A 27,877-nucleotide genomic window follows, 5' to 3' on the forward strand; every position below is an offset into this window, starting at 1 on the left:
AAGCGCACTCGGTTCCGTTTGAACAATGACATCTATTACACACTCCGGCTCGTCATGAAAAAGAGCACTTAATACATTACCCTGTGACACACCGGCGTAGGGGAGGGGGAGGGAACAGTTCAATAACATCTATATTACAGACATGTAAGAAAATCTTTTAAAAAACGACCATAAAATACAAGTCAAGAAGTAATTAGACCTCTATGAAATTACGTAATTCAGCCCCCCCCCCCTAAAAATGGTGAAATTCAATTTACATTTACTAATACTCCGATTTCTAAATTTTCATTTTACCATGAAAACTGATAAAAAATACTATCACGTATAAAAACCCAATCATACTTTAGTATCCACGAGAAATAAGAAGAGTTTTCTTTAGATTAAAGAAATGAATGTTTTTCTTTAATCGATCAATCAATCGATCGACCCAAGATTTCAAAAACTCAGCCGTAAAAAAGCGAAGTCATAGACAGAATTTAATTCACCACCTTTTAAAAGAAAATATATATATATATATATATAATTTCATCATTCCTTCAGAACGTTGAATATAATAATAAATAAATATGGAGGAAAAAAAAAAACGAGTAAGACGAACCTCCAAAACTCATTTGCATGTTCCTAAAAAATTTAATAAAAAAAATGATGACTATACGGAATACGTATAGCAGAAAAAAAAAAAAAAAACGACGCTAAAAGTCATGGCACGAGGCATCTACTTTGAAATGCAAATATCCTATAAAAACTCCTTATTATTTTACTTTTTTTTTTCCCCTCCATCTTTCACATGGTCTGATGTTTCGCAAACATTCCTTGTTTCTTTCGCGGATAGAATATCGAAAATGGAGTTATGTCTTCCTTAAAAGAGTTTCGATCCGGAGCTTCCTCGGGCTTATTTGCATAAAACCCTGTCCAGGAATAAAAAAAAAAAAAAAAAAAGGATGGCGGGAAACGTGCCCGCACTTTATCGATGATGGGAGAAAAAAAAGTGTTGGAAATGGCGTGTAAAAAAAAGATGAACGTGGATATAAAATATGTCTCGTATAAGCTCTCTTTGGATCAGTTTTTCTGTTTAGAAACCCGTGCTATTTTGTAGATGTGATATAATATTCTTTTCTTGGATATTAAGAAGCTAATGGAAAATATTTTAGAGATGTTTCTTATCGGGTCGGTGGACATTATAAGTTATTTTACGAGAAAATATTATGCACTAAATAACTACAGTGATTGGAAACGAAAATGGGTTGAGAAGTACGTATCCGTGAACGCTTACAATTGGCAAGAAATTCGGATGCTCTCTATTTGACGAATCGGCAATAAATACGGTAACCTTGTCCCCTATCCTAGCCGTACGTTAGAAAAAGGGGAGAAACAAACACACGCGCCTAAATAAAAGAGTAAGACAGTATAAAAGATAAGGTGATAAATGTCGGTACAAAGTTAGATTTCTTTTCACCCTCACCCTACCTGTTCTCTTTCATTCTTATAAGAAAGATACATCATATAATCACTATCATTACCTTCTAGAGATACTGTATCTCTAGGAGGTAATGTCACTATCGGGGTACACAAAAGACCAAAAGGAGAAAAACTGTAAGGTTCCAACAGAGCTTCGCGATTATCAGGAGAGAGGGAAGAAAACAGAGAGACTTGTTTGAACTCATTCTGCAGGCGTTTGGATGCAATATTATGTCCTTTGATCGTAAAGTGGTCAATGAATTGGATTGGAAACGAAGGCACTATCTATTGGTGGTCGTCTCGAGTTCGTTAGGGAAATATCTTATCTATATTCTTCCCTGGGTTTGAACCTAAGACGGCAACCTTCACGGTGGTAGACGAGCGCGAGTAACATCTAGCGACTCTTGGTCTTATAGCTAGAGTGAGATGTAAAGAGACGTCCCGGAGTCCCATAAAATTTGAGAGTTGTCATGGGAAAACGTAATATAATATAATTTTCTAGTGAATAAGCTATGTTTAGTGAAATTTGGTGATACACTCAGAAATAATAAATAGTATTTAGTGACTACTGGCTTAGACTAGACTAGTAAACAATACACATTTATAGGTTATATTTTCACATGGAATTTCAAATGGTGCCCATTTAAGGCAGAATTTGTTGGATTGCTAAATACTCTGGTTCCATCTCATTGTGTAGAGAAAACCTCAATATGGAGAGAAAATCGCACAAGTTTTCAAAGTTATAGTTAATGAAATAACACGATTGTACTTCCTGTCCTGAAAAATATATCTGAAGATTTAAGAATATCTAGTAAGTTTGCTTATATAGGAAGATGGAAATAGACATGGTTGTGCCTGCACACGTACAGTATACGAATGCAAATGCATTTGTGGGTTTAATAAGAGAGATCGAAGCGTCGAGTTATCGTATATTACAATTTCAAAAGATTCATATCTTCGTACATTCATCGAATATAAGTTGTCGGAATTTGGATGTTGATATTCCAAGAAGTATTAGTGTAACATTATTTTGCGGTACGTTGATTTGTTATAAATTAATAACTACCACTAGGCATATATTTTAAAAATTCTTCAAGAAAACCTGCAGGAAATTCATGTCTATCGGCATAAAGTATTTATAAAATCATAGATTAAAGAAATACTTTACATCAGTATTTCGATAGCATCTATTCATAACTGAACAAACATTTATAATTGAGAATTTCTTTGAAGTTCGACAAGACGTCATTTTCCCGGAAAATTGCTCCATGGTGTCAATACTAATCTTATTTCAGATACAAGCACTATTTTTAAGAATCTTCACCTGATTGAAAAGAACTGGAAAAGATGGAAAAATATTCCTCAATTTTTGACAAAATCCTATTAGAACCTTTATTTCATGGGAGTGTTTGGTACACTGCCGTGCAAAAGTTAAGGCGGAGATGGTTTTCCTAATGTAATGTCGTGCAAAAGTGTTCCAAATCGACACAAATAATTCCATAAGATCCCTAAGACATGAAAAAGTAACAAATATTGGAAAGTAACAAGAACATGAGAAAAGTAAACAAAAATTTCTAAAAAAAAAAAGAAATTCAAAGGATAAAAAGAACTTTATGGAAAAATTCGCTTCAAGCACAATTGGACAGAAGACCGAAACGTCCGTGTGACAAGCGATTGGCAAGGAAAATCCGGCTTTTAGTAGGTGATCAGATCATCCCTGACTGCTATGCAGGATTTACATCGTCTGCCCATACTGAGTACAAGGTTGTCTGAGACCTGTTAAAGCATTGCTGCCCATTCCTGTTGTAGCACCAATCACAGCTCCGGAATCGTTGCTGGCAGCTGGTGACATGCTGCCAAGCGTCTGCCTAGAATGTCCCACACGTGTTCGATTTGATTTAGATCCGGGACCTTGCCGGCTAATCGATGCGTTTAACACCTTCACTCTCCAGCAGCTCTGCGACAGCCACTGTACGATTAGGTGTAGCGTTGTCGTCCATGAAGAGGAATTGAGCACCTCTAAAAAAAGACGCACGTGAGGAAGGAGAATCTCGGCACAATAGAGGGCACCAGTGACTGACCCACCTTGGAAGATGTACGGGCACCAAGCGTGATGCCTCCCCGAACGAGAACTTCGCCACTTCCAAACTGGTCCTTTTCTATGATGTTGGAGGGGGTTATTGCGTGTTACACCGCTCTCTCCAGATGTGTATGCATCCAGAGTCAGACTAAATCTGCTTTCATCCGTAAAGGGTATTCGACCTCAACTTTTCAGCTTCGTACTTAATTTTTGCACATCAGTGTAAATTTGATATTTCAGAGCCATTATAATTGAAGTTCTTCTGGTTTTCGAGGTTTTTTAACAGCATAATTAAACTTATTATTATTAACATTTTGAGGGGGGCTTGAATTTATCGTAGGAACTACCACTGCGTAAGTCACGTTTTAGTAATCTCAAAGCTCAAGTTACATCAAGGTATACATAAAAAAAACTTCTTTCTCACAAATATATCACATGAAAAGTCTTAAAACGACGTCAATTCCCAATAAAACTTCAACGCGAGCTTTAGATGCTTGTTAACAACAACTCGTTTCTTGGGAAATTTCGAGCGAGTGAGCTCGACAAATAAACATTTCACTTTCCCACAAAAGCGAGTGTGTATGTGTCGTTATTAAGGCTGAATAGCCTTGGAAACGACAAAAAAACAGGAATAATAATAATAATAAAAGCAATAACAGCACCACAGAGCTGTTATAACGCTGTTGAAAATAGCGATAACGTTAAGGAGAGAGGTGTTGGTGAAAGCAAACACGTAGAAGTATCCCGTTGAAAAATTCTACAGTAGCTTTTTTTCGAGGTAGAAAAAAGCTCTCTATCTTTCTATATCTACATCCAAGCCTACTTTTTTTATCCACCCTTGTCTTTGGAAAAAAAGTTATATCTACGTATTTTGTTGGTGGTTACAGATAAGTAAACGCGCATTGTGATGCTTGTTTATAGATAAGGAGCTAGCCCCATGTTGGGAACGAAAGAAAAGAAAAACGCTTCAATATTAAAGGCCTTTTCCCGTAACATTCCCTTTCTCAAAATTTTTAATGAGACTATTTTTAGTAATCATCAACTCGAACTACAGAACACTTCATGGAGTCAATATTAAGCTTATTCAAAGAACTACTTTTAAGAATTTTGAAATGATTGAGAAAAACATTGAAACTCTTCAATTTGGTAAAAGTCTTTAAATGCCGTTATTTGATGAAAGTCTCAGTATTTTTATGAAAGTAATTTTTATGCATTTTATTAGAAGTTTGATATGACATGAATGTCGCTCTCCACTTGTTAATACAAGATATACAGAAGACTGGATCTTGTATTAACAAGTGGAGAGCGACATTCATGTCATATATATAGCCCTCTGGTGGCTCGTCGTCCATGAGCTATTAGCTGATCGGTTTCACCGTCCATTGCACGGTTCCGTTCGGCATATATACGCTCTAGCGAAGGAAAATCTCTATCTCCTCTGTAGCTTAGTGGTCAGAGCACTCGTCCGGCAATCGAGGGACCCGGGTTCGACTCCCGGTAGAGGCAGAGATGAGTTTTTTCCTTCCTTAAAAAATTAACATCTCAAATAATAAATATCTTCACAACATCCAGTCTTCTGTATATCTTGTAGAAGTTTGATAGTTTATAGAGACATTATTCTACCTTACTTAGTTTTTTAAGCGCATATTTCCTCTTATTATTATCATCATTTTGAGAGGAGTTGAATTTATCTCGGTAACTCCCGCTCTGTGTAGGTCACGTTTTAGTAATCTCAAAGCTAAAGTTATATCAAAGTTTACATAAATTTCCTTCCTCTCACAAATATGCCACGTGAAATGTCTTGAGTCGACGTCAATTCCCGATAAAACTCCAACGCGAGTATTAGATGCTTGTTAACAACAACTCGTTTCTTGGGAAACTTCAAGAGAGTCAACTCGACAAATAAACATTTCACTTTTTCGAGAGAATTCCAACGTGTGTGTGTATGTGTCGTTAATGAGGCTGGATAGCCTTAGAAACGAGGAAAAACTGGAATAATAATAATAAAATAAAATAATAACAGCATCAGAGCTGTTGTAACGTAGTTGAAAACGACGATAACGTTAAGGGGAGAGATGTTGATGAAAGCGAACATATAGGAGTATCCCATTGAAAAATTCTACAGTACTTTTTCGAGGTAGAAGAGCTCTCTCTCTCTACATCTACATCCATCTACTTTTTTACCTGTTTTTCCGCCCTTATCTTCGGGAAAAAGTTATATCTATTTTGTTGGTAGTCAGAGATAAGTAAACGCGCATTGCGATGCTTGTTTATAGTGAAGGAGCTAGCTCTACGTTGTGAGAGAGGGGAGGAAAACTCTTCAAGTATAAAGGTCTTTTCTACAGAATTTTTCTTCTCCAGACTTCACGAAACTACTTTTACTGATTGTCAACTCGAATTACAAGAAAAAGAGCCGATCAAACGTGGAGAAAAAAAAGAAAAGCCGACATTCCTAAGACGAAAATAATATTGTATAATAAAAGCTTTCACTAACCTCCGATAAAAGTGAGGACCAAACAATAAGTGGAACGGAATGGCGGATGAAGATTATATTCGTTAACGAATCTTATTTCTAATCCCACTCATTTCTGTTAAATTTTTGTTAAATTTTTTCCCTATTATTAATCTCTATTGAACTCTTTCATAGTTTAATATACAGGGTGGTAACTATCGACCACCCAATAATTAATTACACGCGTGATTCCTTGTGAAAAACTGATATGGAAAAGTGTTTCCTGTTTTTTTTTTTATTAAATTCATAAATAATGAGTTATAACGCTTTAAACATTTATTACGTCACTTCATAATCCTGCCAAATCCACCGAACATACACCAAACGTATGACTTGGCGTTTTTGGAACTGGTAAGCAATGGTATAACCCTAAAGAAAAATCGAGAAAAAAAAGCAAGCTTTCATGTGTGTGTGTGTGTGTGCAATTTTCGAATTTTAACGTGGTGGTTATTAAGATTTTCTCATTTTGCAGTTTTTTTGAGTTTATCCGTGAGATTTCAAAAAAAAAATACTGCCCCAAAAATTCTGAAATTTTGCAGAAATGTTTTACTTGCCATGTGTTAGTAAAATTAACCTCATTTTTATACATTAACCCATGGAAAGTATTTTTTTTGAATGTCGAATTCTCTCTCTCTCTCTCTCAGATTTTTGGAATTTTTTTTTCAAACTTTGAAATGCATAAAATGCTGACGCATTCTCAGAAGTCCTTTTTTATATAAATTAAATTATACGCATTTTCAGGGGGGGGGGGGGGTTAGCATGCTTCCTGCGTACTTCACGTATTACGCAAGCCTCTAGTTCTTTTCAAGGGATATAGTAAACAAGGGCTGGCAACATCTCTATTGTGATTATCTGATGATTTCTTGGCAGTTGTAGTCGACTTATGGATTTCTAAGGTTTTGAAAGTCTCCTACACATTTGTTAAGGATTCGCAAGCTTCCTAAGGATTTTTAAGAATTTGTATGTCTGTTACGCATTTCTAAAGATCTATAAGTATCTCACGAACTTATAATGATTTAAAAGCCTCCGAAGAATATCTAAGAATATGCAAGCCCCTTCTACACATTAATAAGGATTTACAAGCGTACTACGGATTTCTAATGATTTAAAAGACTCCTACGCATTTCTAATGATTTAAAAGACTCCTACGCATTTCTAATGATTTAAAAGACTCCTACGCATTTCTAATGATTTAAAAGACTCCTACGCATTTCTAATGATTTAAAAGACTCCTACGCATTTCTAATGATTTAAAAGACTCCTACGCATTTCTAATGATTTAAAAGACTCCTACGCATTTCTAATTATATATAAGCCTCCAACGATACCAACCCTACCATTGTCGGTCGGGTACTTTTAACATGATATGTGGAGAACTACGGTACTAGAACGTCGGGATACTTATTTCTCCAACATGGTAGTAGGTCCGATAACAAAAAAGGCCATAAAACAGTATATGCACAGGTCCGGTCAATTACTAATAGACAGAGTCTAGATTGCGATATAGAGTTGAGCACGTCGAGCTGTTACCTCAACTGTTTATTTTATTTTTTCCATCCATTTTTATTGTAATCCTGAGTACAAGCCACAAAGAAATCATGCCAAATTCATGTCAAAATACTCATTTCATTAGTGAAACATACCTTCGCGTTCACACACACACATCGGATATAAATTAATTTTTTCCCTACATATATACACAACACAAAACATTAATTAAATTAGAAATATTTTAAATATATTCAAAATATATACTTACAAATAACTCCTTCAAAACTTATTTTGCAATTACTGATCCAACATGTCTCGGTATAAGAATTATCTTGATATTTCGCTTCTATTTAATTAAAAATCCCGAGACTTTTAAACTCGCAACTGTCAGTAACTAGTCATTGAATTAATGAGCATTTTTCATATTTGTTTTAAAAAACTATTTTAAACAAATAAATTTATTTTTAAAAATTGTTAAGGCTTCGCGACAAGTCAAAATGAGATTTTTCTTTATTATTTTCACGGAGACTACATCCCAACGAACAAAGCACGCGTTTCACGGATATTAAATTAACTTCTAAAATGTTCATTTATCAAAATACTGTTTTTTTTTGTTTTTTTAACAGATATATCAAGTTTTCCTTGGGCATTTTTTCTCACGTTTCGGAAAATGTCAGATGTCTTTCTAAGAAATACTGAACCACCTGCTGTCATCCAAGAACAACAAGCCAATCTCTCCATTTCCTGTGCATATAAGAGGATTCTATGTTATTTCAGTAAAAATTATATTTTCTGCCGTATTTTATTTATTTTATTTTTTTCCCCCCAGTGTTGAAAGGGATTTCCGATGGATTTGTTTACTTGTCCATTCGCGAAATGAATTCTTCATTATTCTCCTTCTCCTTTGAAAGAAATCTTTTCAGGTAAAAATATTGTAACTCTCTAAGGATGTATATTTGTTATTCCAGACATTCCGGTTTGATATGACTTTTTATTCATACGTAACTTTGCGAGACATATTGAAGAGTATTGGAATACATTACAGTGTTGTGTATATTTTAATAAAGAAGAAATTCTAAGTGAATTAAGAATTGAAGGTAAATTCTTTTGCAGTAGTTTTATAATTAAAATTTACTGAACGCTAGAGCGAAAGATACTCGTGAGAGGGGTGTTTAAATTTATAACTTTATTTCAATATTTCTTTTTAAGCATTTTAAACAAATTAATTAATTTTTTTAAAAATTGTTAAGGGTTCGCGACATGTCAAAATGAAAATTTTCTTTGTTATTTCGTTGCAGACTACATCCCAACGAACAAGCAATACGTTTCACTGATATTAAATTAACTTCTAAAATGTTAATTTATCGAATTCTATTTTTTTGCTTCCACGGATATATACGTTTTCCCTGTCCAATGTCTTTTTTTCGTCTCGAAAATATGCCAGATGTCTTTCTAAGAGATACTGTACTACCTACTGTCACCCAAAAACAACAAACCAATCTCTCCATTTTCTGTACATGCAAGAGGTTCTTTATTATTATTCAACGAAAATTCTATTTTGACATGTTATTGTATTTTATTTTTTTTCCAGTGTTGAAAGGGATTTCCGATGCATTTGTTTGCTTGTCCATTCGAACTGAATTCTTTATTATTCTCGTCCTCCTTTGGAAGAAGTCTTTCCGAGGTAAAAATATGGATGTATTTGGTATTCCAGACATTCCATTTTGATATGACTTTTTATGCATGCGTAACTTCGCGAGACAGATTTGAAGAGCATCGGAACACATTACACAGTTGAATAGCTTTGGAAAGAAATTTTTAGTGAATTAATAATTGAAAGTAAGTTCACTGTGAAGTAGTTTTGTAATTGAAATTTCTGGGAGTAAGAGTGCAAGATATTCAACAAAGGTGTATTTAAATTTATAATTTTAACTGGATGCTTTTTTAAATATTTTAAACAAATAAATGTATATTTTTAAAATGGTTAATGATTCGCGACAAACTAAAATTAAAATTTTCTTTCTTATTTTCATTCACCCTACATCCTAACGACCAAAGCCCGTGTTTCAAGGATATTAATTTTACTACTAAAATGGCCATTTATCAAAATGCTTCTCTTACTTGGCTTTCACGGATATATCCATTTTTTTTCAGGCCATTTTTTCCCGTCTCGGAAATATGTCAGAAATATCCAAGAACAATGAACCAATCTCTCCATTCTGTCCATATAAGAGATTCTATGTTGTTATTCAACAAAGTTCTTTTTTGTTGTGTATTATATTTTATTTTTTTCCAGTGTTGAAAGGGATTTCTGATGGATTTGTTTACTCTTGTCCATTGTTTATTATTCTCTTACTTCTTTGGAAAAAGTCTCTCCAGTTAAAAATACGGACGTATTTAGTATTCCAGACATTCGCTTTTTATACATACGCACATTCGCGAGACCTATTTGAATAGTATACATTACAGTTGCATAGATTTAGAAAAAGACATTTTAGTAAATTAAGAATTCAAGGTAAATTCTTTGGAGTAAATTTGTAATTAAAATTTCTCATCGCGCGAGAGTGTGTTCGTAAAAAAGTGCGTTTTAATTTCTAATTTTAACTGAATTTTTTTAAATACTTTCCCATAAGCAATAAATTTATGTTTAAGAATTGTTGTGTTCGTGACAAGTCAAAAGGAAATTTTTATTGGTTATTTTCGTCGCAGACTACATCTCAACGAACAAAGCATGCGTTTCAGGAATATTTAATTAACTTCTAAAATGTTCATTTATCAAAATATATACTGTATATATATTTTTTTGCTTTCACGGATGTATCAAATTTCCTTGGACATTTTTTTCCCGTTTTGTAAATATGTCAGATGTCTTTTTAAGACAAGAACAACGGGCCAATTTCTCCATTTCTGTACGTATAAGAGATTCTTTGTTGTTATTTTAACAAAAATTCTTTTCTGCTGTGTTTTATTTTGTTCCAGTGATGAAAGGGATTTCCGACGGATTTGTTTGCTTGTCCATTCGAATTGAATTTTTTGCTATTCCTCTTCTCCTTTTGGAAGAAGTCTTTTCAGGTAAAAATACGGACGTATTTTATATTCCAGGCATTATTACATTTTGATATGAATTTTTATACATACGTAACTTCGCGGGACCTATTTGAAGAGTATCAAAATACATTACAGTTGTGCTGCTTTTGAAAATTAATTTTTAGTGAATTAAGAATTGAAAGTAAATTTTTTGAATTAGTTTTGTAGTTGAAATTTTCTAAACGTGGAGCGCTAAATATTCGATAAAGGCGAGTTTAAATTTTTAATTCTAACCGAATGTTAATGTCTTTTGATATTTTTAACAAATAAATTGTTTTTAAAAATTGTTGTGTTCGCGAAAAATCAAAATGAAACTTTCCTTTATTATTTTCGTTGTGGACTACATCCCAAAGAACAAAGTATGCGTTTCACGGATATTAAACTAAGTTCTAAAAATACTCATTTATATAAATACAAATACAAGGCCACAACAGGCAAAATGGCCAACGAGGTGGCTGAAAAAGAAAAGCTCATAACAAATATGAATGTCATATATTTTTCTAAAATACAGGAATCCAATTAAAAATGCACTTACAATTAAAATGCAATTACTTATAAAGAATATAAAATATTATACAGTGGCTATAAAATGTATTTATGGTTGTCTTAAATACTTCTCCCTTAATCAAAATACTTCACTTTTTTTGCTTTCACGGATGCATCCGTTTTCCTTGTACGCTTTTTTCCGTCTCGGAAATACTCCAGATGTCATTCTAAGAAATACTGAACCACCTGCTGTCACTCAAGAACAGCGGCTCAATCTCTTCATTTCTGTACATATAAGAGGTTCTTTGTTGTTGTTTCAACATTAATTTTTGCTTTATTATTGTACTTTATTTATTTTATTTTTTTCACTATTGAAAGGGATTTCCGATGAAGTTGTTTACTTGTCCATTCAAACTGTGAGTTTTTTATTCTCCTCGAAGTCTTTTCGGGTAGAAATATGAAATGCTGAAGAACCTGTGGTTCCCACCTTTGAGGCGCGAATGCTGAGCCGACCCCCCGTTAAAAAAAGTCCCAACACGAATAGCAGCCAGCCCACAACGGTACGATTATTCAATCACTGCGCTTCACTCATAGTTAGATAAATTGACGTCAGATGACAGCACTACACACCACAAGCATTACAGAGGAAAAAACTTCCCGTTGAGTTCACAACACATACACGAACAGCTTCCAGAATGACCAGGCCTTCCTCCAACTTGCTAAAATCTCTTCACCGAGACAAAGATCTGGTTAGGAGGAGGAGGAATGTTGAAGAATGTGTTTGGTATTCCAGACATTTGGGTTTGATATGAATTTTTATACATCATCATTGTACTTACGCGAGACGTATTTAGAAACTACCGGAAAAAATCACGGTTGTGTACTTTTAGCTGAAAATTTTTTTGGTGAATTAAGAATTGAAGGTAAATTCTTCGAAATAGATTTGTAATTAGAATTTCCATGTGCAACATCGGAAGGTATCCGATGGAAGTGTATTAAAATTTCTTAATAATTTTAATCGTATGTTTCAATCGTAAGTCCAAATGAAAATTTTCTTGGTTTATTTCGTTGTAGAGACTGTATCCAAACGAACAAAGCATGCGTTCCACGGATATTAAATTAATTTCTATAATATTCATTTATCAAAATACTTCTTTTTTTTTTGCTTTCACGGATATATTCCTTGGACATTTTTTTCCGGTCTCATAACAATAAAATAATGTCAGATGTCTTTATAAGAAATACTGAACCACCTGCTCAAAAATTCTTTTTTGCCATGTTATTGTATTTTATTTATTTAATATTTTTTTCATAGTGTTGAAAGGAATTTCCGATGGATTTTTTTACTTGACTATTCGAACTGAATTCTTTACTATTCCCTATTCCTTTATAGGAAGTCTTTTCAGGTAAAAATACTGGAATACTGAATGAATGAATCGAATTCATGAATCGAAATAATAAGACTGCCTACAATATATAACATTTAGTCGGCTGAAGTTGGTTCCCAACTTCGAGACGCAAATGTGAGCGTCTGGAAAAAATCTCCCGTCTAAAAAGTCTCGTCACAGGGCTACAAAAATACAATCATTGCACCTCACTCATAGTTAGAGAAATTGATCCCAGATGGCATTACTGCACACAAGCATTACAGAGCAACAATTTTCACGTTAGATTCACACCATGTACACGCATATTTCAACATGCACCAATTAGTAAGAAATTCCGCAGAGAAATGTGGACGGGTGTATGTGGGGTTTAGTAGTAGTATATAGCATCATAACAGACAAAAATGGCAATTATATAAATTGTTTTATAATTATGACATTATGGAAAAAATTCTAAATAATATTCAACTCGAATATTCGTCAGTTTTAGCATTTTGTCCTCAATTTTTTTTGGGAATTTTAATTACGATTGGGTGATTGTGTGCCTACTCCTGAAATGTTTATGATGGCAACTGGTGATGTCCCGTATTTTACGAATTATTATTTAAGATCCTAGTTGACTAAATATTATTTTTCTCAATGAAATATGGTCTTCGAATCGTTTGAATATTTTTTTTTCGTGAAGTACATTTTTGTTTGCTGCGGTTTCTAGCAGAGTCCTTTATTTCTACACCTTCATCAATTTTAGCAGTAATTAGCAAACTGCATTTACAAATACAAATACAGATGCAAGGCCACAACAGACAAAATGTCACACACACATTTCACATCAATTTAAAGCAATGGATTGCAATTTTTTGCAACGTTTAGTGATATCCCGTATTTAGGAACGCAATTTCCTGCATTCTCGTCGATGATGTATAGTGAACCTAAGTATGGAAGTGCAATTTTTTATTTGATCTCCCATATGTGGATATTACTGATATCAATTACAACAGGTGAATAATAATTGACTAATTATAATAATGAATAATTTTGTCAAGTCTTCCTGCGGACCACTTATGGCACCGTCGCGGACGATGGTTGAGAAACGCTGGTCTAGACCAAACTTACCATGAATAAAAGCGCAAGAACCTCTGTAGACGATACTGGATCAACATGGACGCCACTGATAGTCTTTACCGTCCTCTCGAAATTTCAATTACAATTCTGTAATGGAAATGCAAAATATATAAGCGTTAATTATTCATAAAATTTCCCCGAAACAATCCAAAATTCTAAGTCAAAAAATATTACATTTGATTATTCATAAGTTCATTATTCATATTGTCTAGATTTCTCTCGCTTTTATGTGTATACAAATAAGCAAAAGCATTGTATGAATAAGAGATAAGACAACAATTATCATCTTCGATCTTATTATCTAAAATCTTTTGATGAAAATTATAACGAAATCTTGAAAAAGCCAATACAGGAAAGAAAGAAAATATTTCCAGTGAAGATGCGAATATTTTCCTTTAATTTAGATTCATAATTTTATGAATTTAAATCTTTGTTTAAATGGATTATTAATTTGAATGCATTAAAATTTATCCTTTAATATTTCTTAGTGTAACAAAGAATTAGAATTCCAAAAACTTTGTTTTCGTTATTTATAATTCTCGTTCAGATGAAACAAAAATGCATAAATTTTAATGACACTTCCCTAAATTGATATTTATTTGAATAAAAATGATCTTTTTGTTTTTAAAGAAAAACGGACAGTATTGAATACAGTAAGAAACACATAGACATAATTGAAAAAAATACCGAATAAATCAAAATGTGAACACGTATTTTTTAAAATAATTCAGAAATGATATAAATTAATTTCCGAAAAAAAAAAAAATTCCAGTCAAAAACTATTTCGTATTAATATACATGGGGCCCATTAAGCCATTTTCTAAATTTGAGATGTAATTGGGTTATGAATATGTTTTAAAACACTTTCAGAAATGTATGTAAAATAATTTACATTGAATAAAAGTTTCAATAAATTTTTGAATGGTTTTGAGTAATATTTCTACTTTTTTTTTCAATAAATCCAATAAGTTTCACGTGTTTGAATGTTTTTCGTTTGTCTGGAATAAAGTTTGAAATACGCATGCGTAATGTATTTGTAACAATATATTTTGAATTATTTTAATGAATGCTTTTTTAAATGTTTTTAATAAATTTCTAAACAAGTTTTAGATGATTTTAGAACATACATTTAAACATGTTTTGTTTTGAATTTGTATATTTTTTTTGTATTTCTGTTTTTTTTTCTGATCAAGTTATCAGTTTCGGTTAAATAATTCCGGAGGGTTTTCAAAATTACTATGAAAAATAAATTCGAACTGCGTATAAAATTACTTATAATTAATATCAAAACTATTTTCAAAGTTCTTATTTTTTTATATATTTTCTAAATGTCACTTTATTTAGATTTTCTTCTGAATTAACGAAAAATGTTCAAACCAGTGTTCATAAAAATTTGCGGACGGGCAAAATACAAATAAGTACGAGAAACTATTTGCAGACCGGCAAAAAATAAATAAATAGGCCAAAAATACTTTCGGATCGAGAAAAATAGATGAATAGGAGAAATTATTTGAGGACCTGCAAAAAAGAAATGAATACTCAATAGGATAAATAATTTACAGACTGCAAAAATATATAAATAAATAATTATTTATATATTTATTATATAAATAAATAATTATTTATATATTTATTATATAAATAAATAATTATTTATATATTTATTATATAAATAAATAATTATTTATATATTTATTATTTATATATAATTAATATTATTTATTTATTCATTACATAGAGGAGAAATAACTTGCAGATCGGCAAAAAATATGAATGGGAGAAACAATTTTTGTAACATATATAGGGTGTCCTGTAAGTTCTAATTCGGAATTTATCTCATCAACCGTTGGTCGTAGAGGTATGGTTCTGATTTAAAAAATGCTCAGAATGCATTCAGGAATCACTCCGTACCGGTCTCGAGAGTGAGAATAAGTATAAATAAGAAATATAAAATTTTACAGGCCTTTCCCTGTTCTCTAACTTCCAATTAAAAAGATGTCTTATCATTCGTGAGACCAACAAAAAAAAACTTCTATGGTTCTAAGAGTCTTCAAAAAATTTTCAAATAATTACCACTGATTATACTCATGTAAATATGCACAAAAACATAAAAAAATCCGGCGGAATTATTATGGGACACTCAAAAAATAAAAATGAATAAACATTAATATTTTTAACGACAATGGAAAAAAAGAGAAATAACTAGTTTTTTTTCTATAACAGAGAAGCAGGGGGGAAAAAAAGGAAAAGAAAGTGAAAGAAGTATGTTTATAGATAAATCGCCAAAAGGGGCGAGAGGCGATAAGTAGCCGACTGACATCATTTTTAATATGATTTTGTGGCTTTAATAATTGCCTTTTTAAAACTAGTTGTTTTGTTTTTATGCATTTCTGGATTGAATGAATGCACTTAAAATGTTTCATAATTTTTTGAGAACGACACTTTGGGACCCTTTCCTTGTGAGCGCAATATTTGCTGAGATAATCAAGTTCAAAAATCGGAGAAAAGTTTCAAGGGAACAGCATAAACTAACAGACAACGCTTCTTTCCTTAATGCTGTTTTTTTATATCAAGTTTACCTGATTTTGAATTCGAATATCTCATCGAATGTTGCATTTAGAAAACATGGGATTGTTTTTGTTGGCTTTAAGAAAGAAAGGGCAACAACTTTGTGATTGGAAGTTAGACAATAGAGGAGACTATATAAAATTTTTGATTGTTAATTTTTTTGACGCACTGCATTTCCACTCTCGAAACTGATGCAGACTGATTCTTGAGCACATTTTTAACACTTTTCAAATCATAACCATATCTCTACGACGAACGGTTTATGAGATAAAGGCTGAATTAGAACTTACTGGACACCCTGTAAAATTGATAATAAAAAAACGATAAAATATCATGATTGCATCGTTAGATAATTACATGCACGTAATACCATCTTTTATAGCGTTAAACCATCGGACATAACCACAGGTTGATAACCGATAAGAGCCGTTAACGTAACGACCATAATAACTTTTACGGTCAATAGTAAATATCGAGCTTGAGATCATAATCGTTCAAAGAGAAAAATATTAAGGCATAAAGTCGGTTAAAAAACAAAAAAAAAAAGTAGAAAATGGATAGAGAGTAGGTACAGGATAAAAAGCAGTCCTCATGGAGAAAATGGAAAAAAAATGCTTTCTACTTCACTAAATATAGGGAGAAATACAACTTCCGTGTGGTATAATGCGGATATAGCAATCCGCCCTTTTTTTTATCAAGGGGAAAAAAAAATAGTGGAATGTTTCGTGCTTCATAGATTCAACAAGATTCCTTCATGAAGACAAAATAAATATAAAGATACGGTACGACATTCCAGAAATTCCGTGATTTTCCCAAGAATTCCCTTACAGTGTTACGCAGTTATCTCAATCTATATCTTAACTAGTAATACGATTTTTTTGGATGTTTTCCTCATGTTATGACTGTCGTCGTTTTTATTAAATCGTGTTGGATTTTTATGTGTGGCCAATAGGAACTTGTCTCTATTTTTTTCATCAGTATACAAGGTGGTTATAACTGAACTGACGCTACTCAGATCTAAGTAGCGCTTGTTCTGGTGGACGTATTTCGTTGGTAAATAGATTATATGGACTATATGGGGAAAAGAAAACTGCATTATATATATATAATAGTTCACCTTTTGACAACCAGGTGAAAAAGGGGAGGTTTTTCAAATTGTAGAATTCTTTTGCTCATGGTTCATATAACGTATCTAACAAGTTTCAACGAAATACGTCCCCCAGAACGAGTGCTTTAAAGTCTGAGTAGTGAGATTTAAAGTAAGACGGTTTTGAGTACTGTCATTAAACTGACCCTATGCAGACCTTCGTTGCGCCCGTTCTGCTACACGTATTTTGTTGAAACTTGGTAGATACATTACATGGACCATGGGGGAAAACAAAACTACAATTTAAAAAAGCGCCACTCTTTCACCTGGTGGTAAAAGAAGAAGTAACTTTTTTATTGCAAATTTCTTTTCCCCGCATGGTCCATATCCACTTACAACGAAATACATACGTCCATCAGAACAGACGTTATATAAGTTTGAGTAGTGTCAGTTTAATTATAATCATCCTGTACCATGCAACAAAAAAAAAGAACCTTTTTCTTTACCCTTGCGTAAAAGTTATTTCTGCGTTTTGGCCTAAATAATCATGAAAATTATAATTATTTCCCTCAAACTTCGGTTTCGTGGTGAGTGGATCGATGTTTGTGAATTGATCATTTACCATTGTTGAAAATTAAAAAAAAAACTTTTATGTTAAACTTACACTCAATGTTAATTAACTGAAAATAACTTTTGAATATAAATCACGTATCTAGGAGTTTCACAGGAAATAAAATTGGAGTTAAAATTTAATGTGAAAATTAATGTGCCTTTTTTTTTTTTCTGACTTTATTCCCGTATACACTTCATTGCCCTTCCATTACACCATGTCAATCCAAAATCATATAGGAACATAGGTGCGCAAACGCCTTTCAAGCATAAAAGCCTCCGCACGCTGCTCGAGACGTCAGCAAGTAGACCATCCTCACTCAGAATATTCAGGGAAAAAAAATTTCGCTTCACATGCCAATATCATCATTGTGCAGAAAAGAAACGATCAAACTCAGAATTGGGGATTTCTATGCCCCCCACATCCAATCACCTTGCGGTATTTCTTAGCCAACCAGGAAGATTCTGCTCCAAAGTAAGAAGAAACGGAATAAGATGCTGCTGTTCGAAATGTGACAAACTTGCTAGGTAGTCTTATGACGTTATAGATGAACTTGGTAACCCGAGCGGAGGCCTTCTATATGTTCCGAGCCGCTACAAGAAGTTGCTGCACACTCACACGTGTAAAGCAATCACGAGCTCACGCGAACGCGTGCACCCGGCAACAAGCATGAGGAAAACATGCAGCATTGATGTAATGCGTTTGTCAGTGCGTCTGACAAAAACTTGGAGCATCTGCTGTAGCCATATTTTGCGTTCCTAAATAAATGATTGTAGAAAGATATATTCTTCTTCGTCGTGTTTGTATTACGTATTATTTAAAAACGACGTCTGCTGCTTCCAGATGGCCTTTGCGGACTCATGTTCCTATGTAATTTTGGATTGTTATCGTATGCTTGAATTGCCCTTTCATTTTGACGATGTTATTTTTTGAAACACTCTGTATGGAAGCTCCATTTGTGGTGGAAGGTGCTCTTTTGGGTAAGCACCACAGAGTAATAATACTATAGAGTGCGCGCGAGGGGTTACAATGTGAAGCAAAGATCCGGAGTCACGTGACTCCGGTCGAAAGGCTGGTCAGGGAATCTCGCTGCCAATGCTTTCCTTATGGCTACTCGTATGACGATCTACACGCGCTGCCTTATTTTTGATTAGAATGGCCAACACTTGCGCAGCTTTCGGATGTTCTGAGCGGTTTAGGAAAGGGGGACCAATATCCTTTCACAAGGGAATACTTTTTTGCTTATTCCTCTTCTTATAAATTAAAAATTGGAATATTAAATTGACGATGCAATGGATTTCTGACGTAGTCTCAGTTTTTAACGACTCCATTTTGGATTTAATTCAATTAAAGTTCCAAGTTTTGGTAAAATTCAAATGTCATGAATCATTATTAAATGTTTTAATAGAATTTTTGGCAATAAATGATTGAAATTGTGAGTTTTATGAAGTTTTAACTGAAATATACGTCTCCGCAAGATTTGGCGAGATTTGGCGAGCTAGTGAGTTCATTCGAGTTTTGCTCAACTTGGAAGAAAATATGCTTTTCAGAAGGAGAAATTTATGAAAAATATTCTATTTAAATAGAATGTGAGGAAAACTTCCCCCCCCCCCTCTAGACAATTGCTTTTTCGCATAAAAATGCATAACAACCTCTAAAAATAATAGTATTTTTACCCCTCTTCGTAACGGTTATGTTTGCATATGCTGATAAATACAGCAAAAGCCAACATCAACTAAGCCGATGAAAAAAAATCTCTCTCTATCTTCGCATTTATTATTAATTTAATTTTTATGGCGAAATATGTGTAGTGCACGCATCTCATACGGACAGAACTAAGTTGTTGAAGTAAAGTGATATTTCAGCATGAATTTTTTCCATATTCATTAAACTTAGTAACTTCATTTTGAGAATTATTCGATTCATTCGTAAAAAGTGATAAATGCTACGAAATTCATCAAACTTACTAAAAATATTGGTAATTATGCATATATTTACCAACTATTATGCATAATTTCTGAAGATAACGCGCACTACGGATTTATCAAATTTACAGTAACATAAACATTATATATTTGTTGTATACAATATTTTGTTTCCTGTGTGTGTATAGATATTTAGAAAGCTATTAAAAACTGTGCCAAAAAAATTTATTTCATGAAATTTATACTGTTTATATTCACTTCCTTCAAATATTATATATTCAATTAAAATTTAAAAACCCATGTGTTAAGAAATTATTAAGAATTATCCCTTAATGGAAAATAAAAAAATTCCGTTTTCCAATATTTGTTTATTTTATAGAATTTATTTTTTCAAATCTGATACTCCCTAAATATTTCACATAAAAATGAGTGAAATTCATTGAAAAAATGAAGGAAAGTTTTCATCAACTTGATCGAATTGAGTCAAATTTCGTTACAGCAACATCCTAGCTTCTGCGAAAACGCGCCAAATGTAATAGCGCAGAACCTGTTCTTTCCCCGACAATACTGCTCATCTTTTCTTCACGTTCGACAAGTTTTATGAATAGCGTGCGCGGTCTATTTATATCTTAAGTCTATGGTAAGCACCAATTCTATCTTCGAATTTTTTGAGATGAGCAATGTGTCATTTGGAGAAACATTGGATCTTTCCATTTTTATATAGATTTTTGTTTTCTCACAATCTCAATATGGGTTTTGGTTCACCAATTACCTAAGAATCCATTAACCATGAGAACAAAGATATCTCAAGCTTCTTTTTATCGGTCTTTGACTTTTTTGGGAAGTTCTTTGTATTCCACGTTCTTCACTGTAATTACATTACGTATGACGTATCGCATCCTTCCCGCTCATCTCGAAAAATTTAAAAAAAAAAAAAACCACAGGTGCTTATCCAAAAAAAGAGCCTCTTCACCAACTAATTCTCGACTCTGAGCATCTATATACAGGGTGATTACTTGCCGTAATTTACTAGACAACGAGTAGAAGTCAGATGCATCATTTATGTTGCGAGTTACTGAAATGTAAAAGACCAGATTGAAATTATAGCCCCTAGATGTATTGGGGCAAAAGCATTTGGAAACTTTTATTGATTCTGAAATTATGTTTTATTAATTATCAATTTTGTTTGTTCTGAAATCGCTTTCTTCACTAATTCTGTAACAGAGTTTTGAGTAATTACTCATTAACTGAATTGATTATGATTAAATTACTGATTATGCTTCTTTAATTATTTATTTCAATAATTCTGAAATTATTTCCTTTTCAATGTATCTAGAAATCGTTTCCTTCATTAAATGTCAAATAATTTCTATCACAAAAATTACGAAATTATTCCTCTCTCTCATTTATTTATAAATTATTATTTTTTCACTAATTCCGAAATTATTTCTTTCGTTCGGAAGTAATTATTTCTTTCGTTCGGAAGTAATTATTTCTTTCGTTCGGAAGTAATTATTTCTTTCGTTCGGAAGTAATTATTTCTTTCTTTAATTCCGAAATTATTTCTTCCACTAATTTTAGAATGAATTTTCTTTCAATGTTTTCAACCATTTTCTAAAAATGGTCGGCGGACCGCGACAAACAGCTGCGAGGGCGAAATGCGGCCCGCGGGACATGCGTTTAGGCCATGACCCCTGGTTTAAAGCATAAAATTCTTGTATTCAGTATCTTTTAGTAGTTAACTATTATGCGGACCACGGGAAACGTGGTCCGCTAACCGAAGACAAAAATCGTGTTACATATAGTGTTATAAATGTTTTCTACATCGAACAGAAAGGAGAGAATTTTGAAATATTCTCCTATCAAGCTCCTTACCCATATTCATTGAAGAGATTCAATTATTTGCATATCCAATAAAATATTAATCAAACTTGTTGGAACGTGCTTGAAATTCGACATTGACCAGTGGTCGTGTCTGACGGTGAATGCTCAACTTCCTCCTCGTAATTAAGTAATGCAATTGTAAACTGACGTCACACTGTGTGCAGCCTAAATGCACGAGGATGTTTGCGCCGATCAATTCGCGTCACCGAAATTAGAAGCTCATTCACTGAGAGGTCGTGTATGTTCAAATATTTACTCGAGTAACGGAATAATAAGGCTCTATTGTGAAGTTACTGGAAGGTCTTGTGCAGTGATTACTGTCGAAATTTGTATGATGTGGGAGTTACGCCGTTTTAGGAATATTTTGTAATGCAATAGTGCTTATGTGTTATAGAGAGTTTCACAAAGCGGTTTCGTTTCGAAAACCCTCCTATTATACAGGATGAATACTATTGAACACGCGATTACTTGTGTGGAGAACTAATATGAGGAAAGTGTTTTCAATTTTGTGATGCGACCAATAATTATGGAGTTATAACGCATTAAAAATTGATGACGTCTATTTCGAATCCTGGTAAATTCACCGAACGCACATCAAACGTATAACTTAACGTTTTCAAGGTGTTAGCAATTCTATTACCCTGAGAGTAATCAAGGAAGCTGAAGCTGTGCAAATCGGTTTTTTTTTTACTTGCCCTTTCCGTCAAAAACTTTATTTGGCATAATAGTGAAAGGAATGAAAATTACCACATTTTGGCAAAAAAGCGTCGATTTTGGGAAAACACGTTTTCCTATAGATCTCGTTTAGCTAAGGGGCCATTCAAGTATTACGTAAGCAGATTTTCAGCCATTTTTGACCCCCCCCCTTGTCAGCAAAAGTCAGCAAAACATTGAACCCCCCTCCCCCCGTCAGCAAAATTTCGCCAGCAGATTAGAATATTTCATATATTCAAAAAGGGGGGTTTGATGACGTAAGCAACCTTCAAACCCCCTCCCCCCTTGTCATCAAAAGTCAGCAAATCCGAACCCCCCCCCCGATGCTGACGTTATACTTGAATGACCACTAACACTTTACATATCTGGAGAAAAATTTGCCAATACAGTGGGATACAGATAACACGTAATAACAAGGTTAACTTCATTCCGAGGTGTAGAGGAAAAAGCGTCAATCACGTGAAAGAAAATAACTGAACTTGGCTTCTAACGGGCCTGAGTATTTTAGTTCATTTTCAATTAGCGGCAACCCGCCACACAGGAAGTTTTGTTTCGTTGGGTGTTTGGTGAGTAACTGACCCGTTGCAAAACTGACGCGTCACAAAATTTCAAAACGTTATAACTCCCTTAATATCCATCCGATCCTAAAAAGGAAAACACGTCCCCGTATTAGTTTTTCACGAGGAATCACGTGTGTTATTATTGGGCGGTCGATAGTATTCACCTTGTATTTAGTACTCATCTGGATTACCATCAAGTTGTTTCACTTTTTTTTCAAATTCAAATAGTTTATATTTTTATTATCATTATTATCATCATACAAATACGACAATATGAGAAAGCAGAGAAAAAAGTTACCAAGGGAAGAAGAAAGATGACCCATTCTGATAAATCTATATATATATAATTGATTTTCTGTGTGTCTGTGTGTTCTCTATACAAATCTACAATTTCAGATCGATCGTCGCCAAATCTTGCATATATACCAAATAGGACCTGACTTGAACCATAGGATACTTTAAAATTTCGCAGAGCAGGGCAAATGCCCCAAATCAAAGCGCTTGCCCCAAATGGGCATAAAACTGTCGAGTAACTATGGTTTTTGGGCCTCAACAATCACTTTCCGAACGTTTACTTTGGTAACCGTGGTTCCCTAGCAATGCGTTTAAGACGTGTATATGCCTTTACAATGGTTTGTCATTTCTTCAACGCTGTCAGTAGTCTATATGTATAATAGTTTATGCCTTTATAATGGTTTGCCACTTTTTCGATCCTCCCAGTAATGAGAATGAGTAAATCCATTGTTTTTAAATTACGAATATTCAGCGAGCATCAACTACAGACGGATATTCCTTTCTTGTGAAGTCCCGATGAAGAGTGATGAACTGTAATTCTAGGAGTTTTTTGAGAAAACGGCCATGAAAACCCGGAGAAAAACCAACAAAAAATGTGTCGTTATATCCGAGTTCGTGATATTTTCATCGACGTTATAAGCAAGGTTCAGTAGCAGTATTCTCTACGGGAATTGTTTCGGACCAACAATAATTGGCGTAAAAAACAAGGTGCCGTTACAATCGAGGTTGACTGCATTTGTCGACCAATGGAACTTGATAAGCATTGACTTTCTTTAACCCTAACAAAGGTCTGCTCCACGAAGTCCTTGGAAGGCTGCTGGCAAAATAATTATCATGCAGTTCATGGAAGTCAACAAGTTTATGTTGACAGAGTTATGCATGTTTCGTGTTAGTCATCTGCCTTCCATATTTTGTGGTGAAAATGGCAGATGCCTGAATTCTCGTGTCATGTGAGTATCATGTTGAAAATCTGCCAGCTCATTCTTCGGGAGAAATCTAAAGCTAATAGCTTTCAAAAAGCATTTTAATAGAAATTGATTAAAGGTAGATAATTCTGAAAGCATTTTTTAATATTAAATTTTTTTTTACAAAAATTATATAATTTTTTCAATGTTTTGGGAGGCAAGGGCCCCCAATGCCCTTGCGAACTACTCTGGAAGTGAGTGAATTCTACCACTTCTCTTGATAGGAACCAGTACCAGTCTAAGGCGCCCAAGTGGCATGAAGGTTGCCTTTACGGTCTCAGGTTCAAACCCGAGGGAGGTTCTATAGATAAGATATTTTCCCCTAAAGAGCTTGAAGCGACCACCCCGATAGATGGTACTTTCATTTCCATTAACGGCAGTAAATTGCAATATAGCGATATGGCCAGGGTTTGTGATTGGTAAAGTAGTACTCAAAGATTCTTTGGCCCAGACTAGTTAATTTTGTTCATAAACGGGGAAAGGGGGGGAATTTTGAAAATTCTGCATAACTAATAGTTGAACGTTTCCGATCTGATCATATGTTCAATGAAAATTATTTTTTGATGTATTTTCAATCGATATTGTTAAATTATGATTATTTTTTCCAAGAAAAATTTAAATTTCTATTTAAAAAAAATTAAAGTCCATAATTATTTTATTTTCGTTTTCTAAAATATATATATACAGGGTACATAGCTAACACCAGGCACCGCAAATTACTGGCAAACCGTTGGTCCAAGAGGCATACTTCCAATTAGAAAAAAATATCTAAATAACGTGTCCGATACGTCACTCACGTTGCAAGAGGTTGTATAGCTATTAAAATCAAAAATTAACTTTTTATACGAAAACCCTGCGCTCAAAAACCCAAATAAGAAATTTATTGCCTTGTCTCTCCTGAGGCCAACAACAAAAAAAAAATTCCACGTTTCTAAGTGCAATATTTGCTGAAATATTTGAATTAAAAAATTTGAGAAAATTTTGGGAAACCCAGCTCTTCCCCCCCCCCAAAAAAAACATAACTGAAAATGTTTTTTCCGTTATGCTGTTCTTTCCCAATATTACTCCGGTTTTTGAATTCAAATACTGTATTTCAGTGAATAATGCACGTAGAAACGTGGAATTTTTTTTGTTGGACTCGAAAGAGATACAGGGCAACAATTTTCTAATCTATTTTATTTTAATATAACTATACAACCCTTTACAATATGAATGACTTATAGGAGGTCTATATACGCCTTACTTCCTTACTTCTTCTAATTGGATGTAAGCTTCTAACTAGAAAATCCAGCTTCTGTGAATTTAATCAAATTTATGTTTCCTCTAACACAGTTTTTTTTTATTCACTTTTCTATATAGAAATTAATCAAAATTTAATAGCACAGAATAATATAAACTTTTTTGTCACTTAATCAACGGGGGATTGAATTACATAAAGAGCATAATTTCAGTTAATTATTCGAGTGCTAAAAAAATGAATAATGAGGAAATGCAATAACTGCTCTATTCATTAAATTTAATGTCGTTGAGAGAGAGGAAAAAAATGACTAATTCAGCCATTTTGGACTTTCGAGCTTATGTGTGTACATATCTTTCCTTGAATAAACGAGTCGCTCATTTCTGAAGAGTCCTTTTTTTCTTTATTCTGTACAGAATCTACTTTAGTGTTCCATAAAATTTTAATTAGCTCGTTCCGTGGCAAATTGAATTAGAAGAGAAAGCTGCAGCATTCAAAAACGAGCAACAGATTTTTCTTCCATGATTTAAACTCTTTGTGAGACGCGGAGAAGCTTTTAGACTGTATCAAGATTCAAGTAATTAGACCGTAATCGACGGAGTTTAATTCAATATACGGAGTGTGACAATTTATAGAGTCTACGAAAGTATTTTGTAATGGGGAATTTATAAATTTATTTTCTTTATGATAATTAATTCATGGTGGGATTGTGTGCGTGTTGATGTATAAATTGAATGAAAGATACCGCGACACCCCAAAATAAATATTTCGGTTCTAGATAGTCTAATTGACATTCTAGCCCGGGGTCACACAACCTTGCCAGTCCGTGGGCTAGATATGCGGTATTTCTACCGCCCGAGAGAAAGAAAATTTTATATATATGACGGTAAATGTGATAAATCAGTTATTATGCATACTTACCAATCGTCTTGATAAGTTTGATAAATTTATCAGTTTTACTAGCGAATATGCATAGCACCCAATTGTTCGTTGGTAAATTTGATAAGTATAAAAAAAGTAACACTTTTACTGGAGTTTATGCATAATACCCAAGTACCGTTGGTAAATTTGATAAATACTTGAAATTTACCGCGTTTATCTTCGATTATGCATAATACTCAAGTGTAATTGGTGAATTTGATAAATATGAAAAAAATTCCAAATGAGTCTCGTCTGTGTGACGAATACATCGTAGCCGTACCCCAATATAATAACAAATTTTAAAATCGTACCCGATATAATGATACAGTACATGTATGAATTATCACGGATAGTAGGCCTATATCATATAGTACGATTTATCATGTTTACCAACGACGTGATGCTTCAGTATTATCCATAGTCACAGGCAAAAGTAATTTTTAGTACCAATAAAATTTTTCACTGACGCTTTTAGATAAGTATGCATAATCGCCGGTAAAAGTGATAAATTTAGAGGAATATATCAAACTTACCAAAACGCTCGGCGATTACGCATAAAAACCGGATTTATCACATTTACCACGCGTAACATATACATACCCATATGGTACCCATGGTACCCATATGACCCGTTTTTTATAGTAAATTTTCGTAAATTTGGATTTCCCAACTTTTTTAGGAAATGTCCCGTTTTCTCCCTTAGTTTCAAAGAGGAAGGCCTTTTTGTAGGCTTTTGGTGTCTAACTAGGGACTTTAGCCCTAGGTACGTTGACCAATCTGTTGAGATAGTGGTTTTCAACCTTTCAGAATTAGTGGGCCAAATAAAAAATTACATGAAGCTCGAGAACCCGCAAGTCATGCTACTGTATCTAGATTCACACGGTGACGCCTTTTGACGTGGGCCGAGCTGGGCCCAGGGTTTCGAATCGAATAGGGGGCACCTATATTATTGGAGGATTTTATTTAATTATATTAAAAAAATTAAACTAAATTAACTATGAATTATAAGTATTATGATAAAAAATATATTATAATTAAAAATTAAATATGAAAAAAAAAATTTCACCAATTTTGAAATTATATTTTCAGTAAATATGGATCTTAATTATTTCTGAAAATAGTTCTTTCAATAATTATGATATCATTTCTCACATTAATTCGAAAATTATTTCTTCTAGTAATTAAAAAGTCTAAGTAATTATAAGTAAATTATATTCTTAGTAATTATAACTAATTAATTAGTTATAATTACTAATCCAGCAATTATAAAATTATTTCTCCAGTAATTATGAAATTGTTTTTTCCGGTAATTATGAAATTGTTTTTTCCGGCAATTATGGAATTTTCCTTATCATTGTTATTCGAGGCAAATTTTATATAACTAATAGCTGCGTACATACGTAAATAATGCGTGAGACATTTCTGAGGGAATTGCTTCTGTTGAATGCTTTTCGTTCGGGGAGAATGGTTTCCTCTCTTATTTATTGAGCC

At 33.4% G+C, this 27,877-nt stretch overlaps 1 protein-coding gene across 1 annotated transcript in view; it reads right to left on the bottom strand.

Moving 5' to 3' along the window:
- Positions 1–27,877, bottom strand: part of LOC149063857 (beta-1,4-galactosyltransferase galt-1-like) — a 129,259-nt gene that overhangs the window by 36,834 nt on the left and 64,548 nt on the right. The window contains exon 2 of the mRNA XM_089254998.1: positions 13,613–13,708. The gene's annotated coding sequence lies outside the window, so the exon portion shown is untranslated. The remainder of the gene's footprint in view (positions 1–13,612; positions 13,709–27,877) is intronic.

Source organism: Pholcus phalangioides, unplaced genomic scaffold (assembly GCF_987345545.1).
Source record: "Pholcus phalangioides strain wild (caught in Gottingen) unplaced genomic scaffold, Ppha-v1.0 ptg000042l_1, whole genome shotgun sequence".
Lineage (NCBI taxonomy): Eukaryota > Metazoa > Arthropoda > Arachnida > Araneae > Pholcidae > Pholcus > Pholcus phalangioides.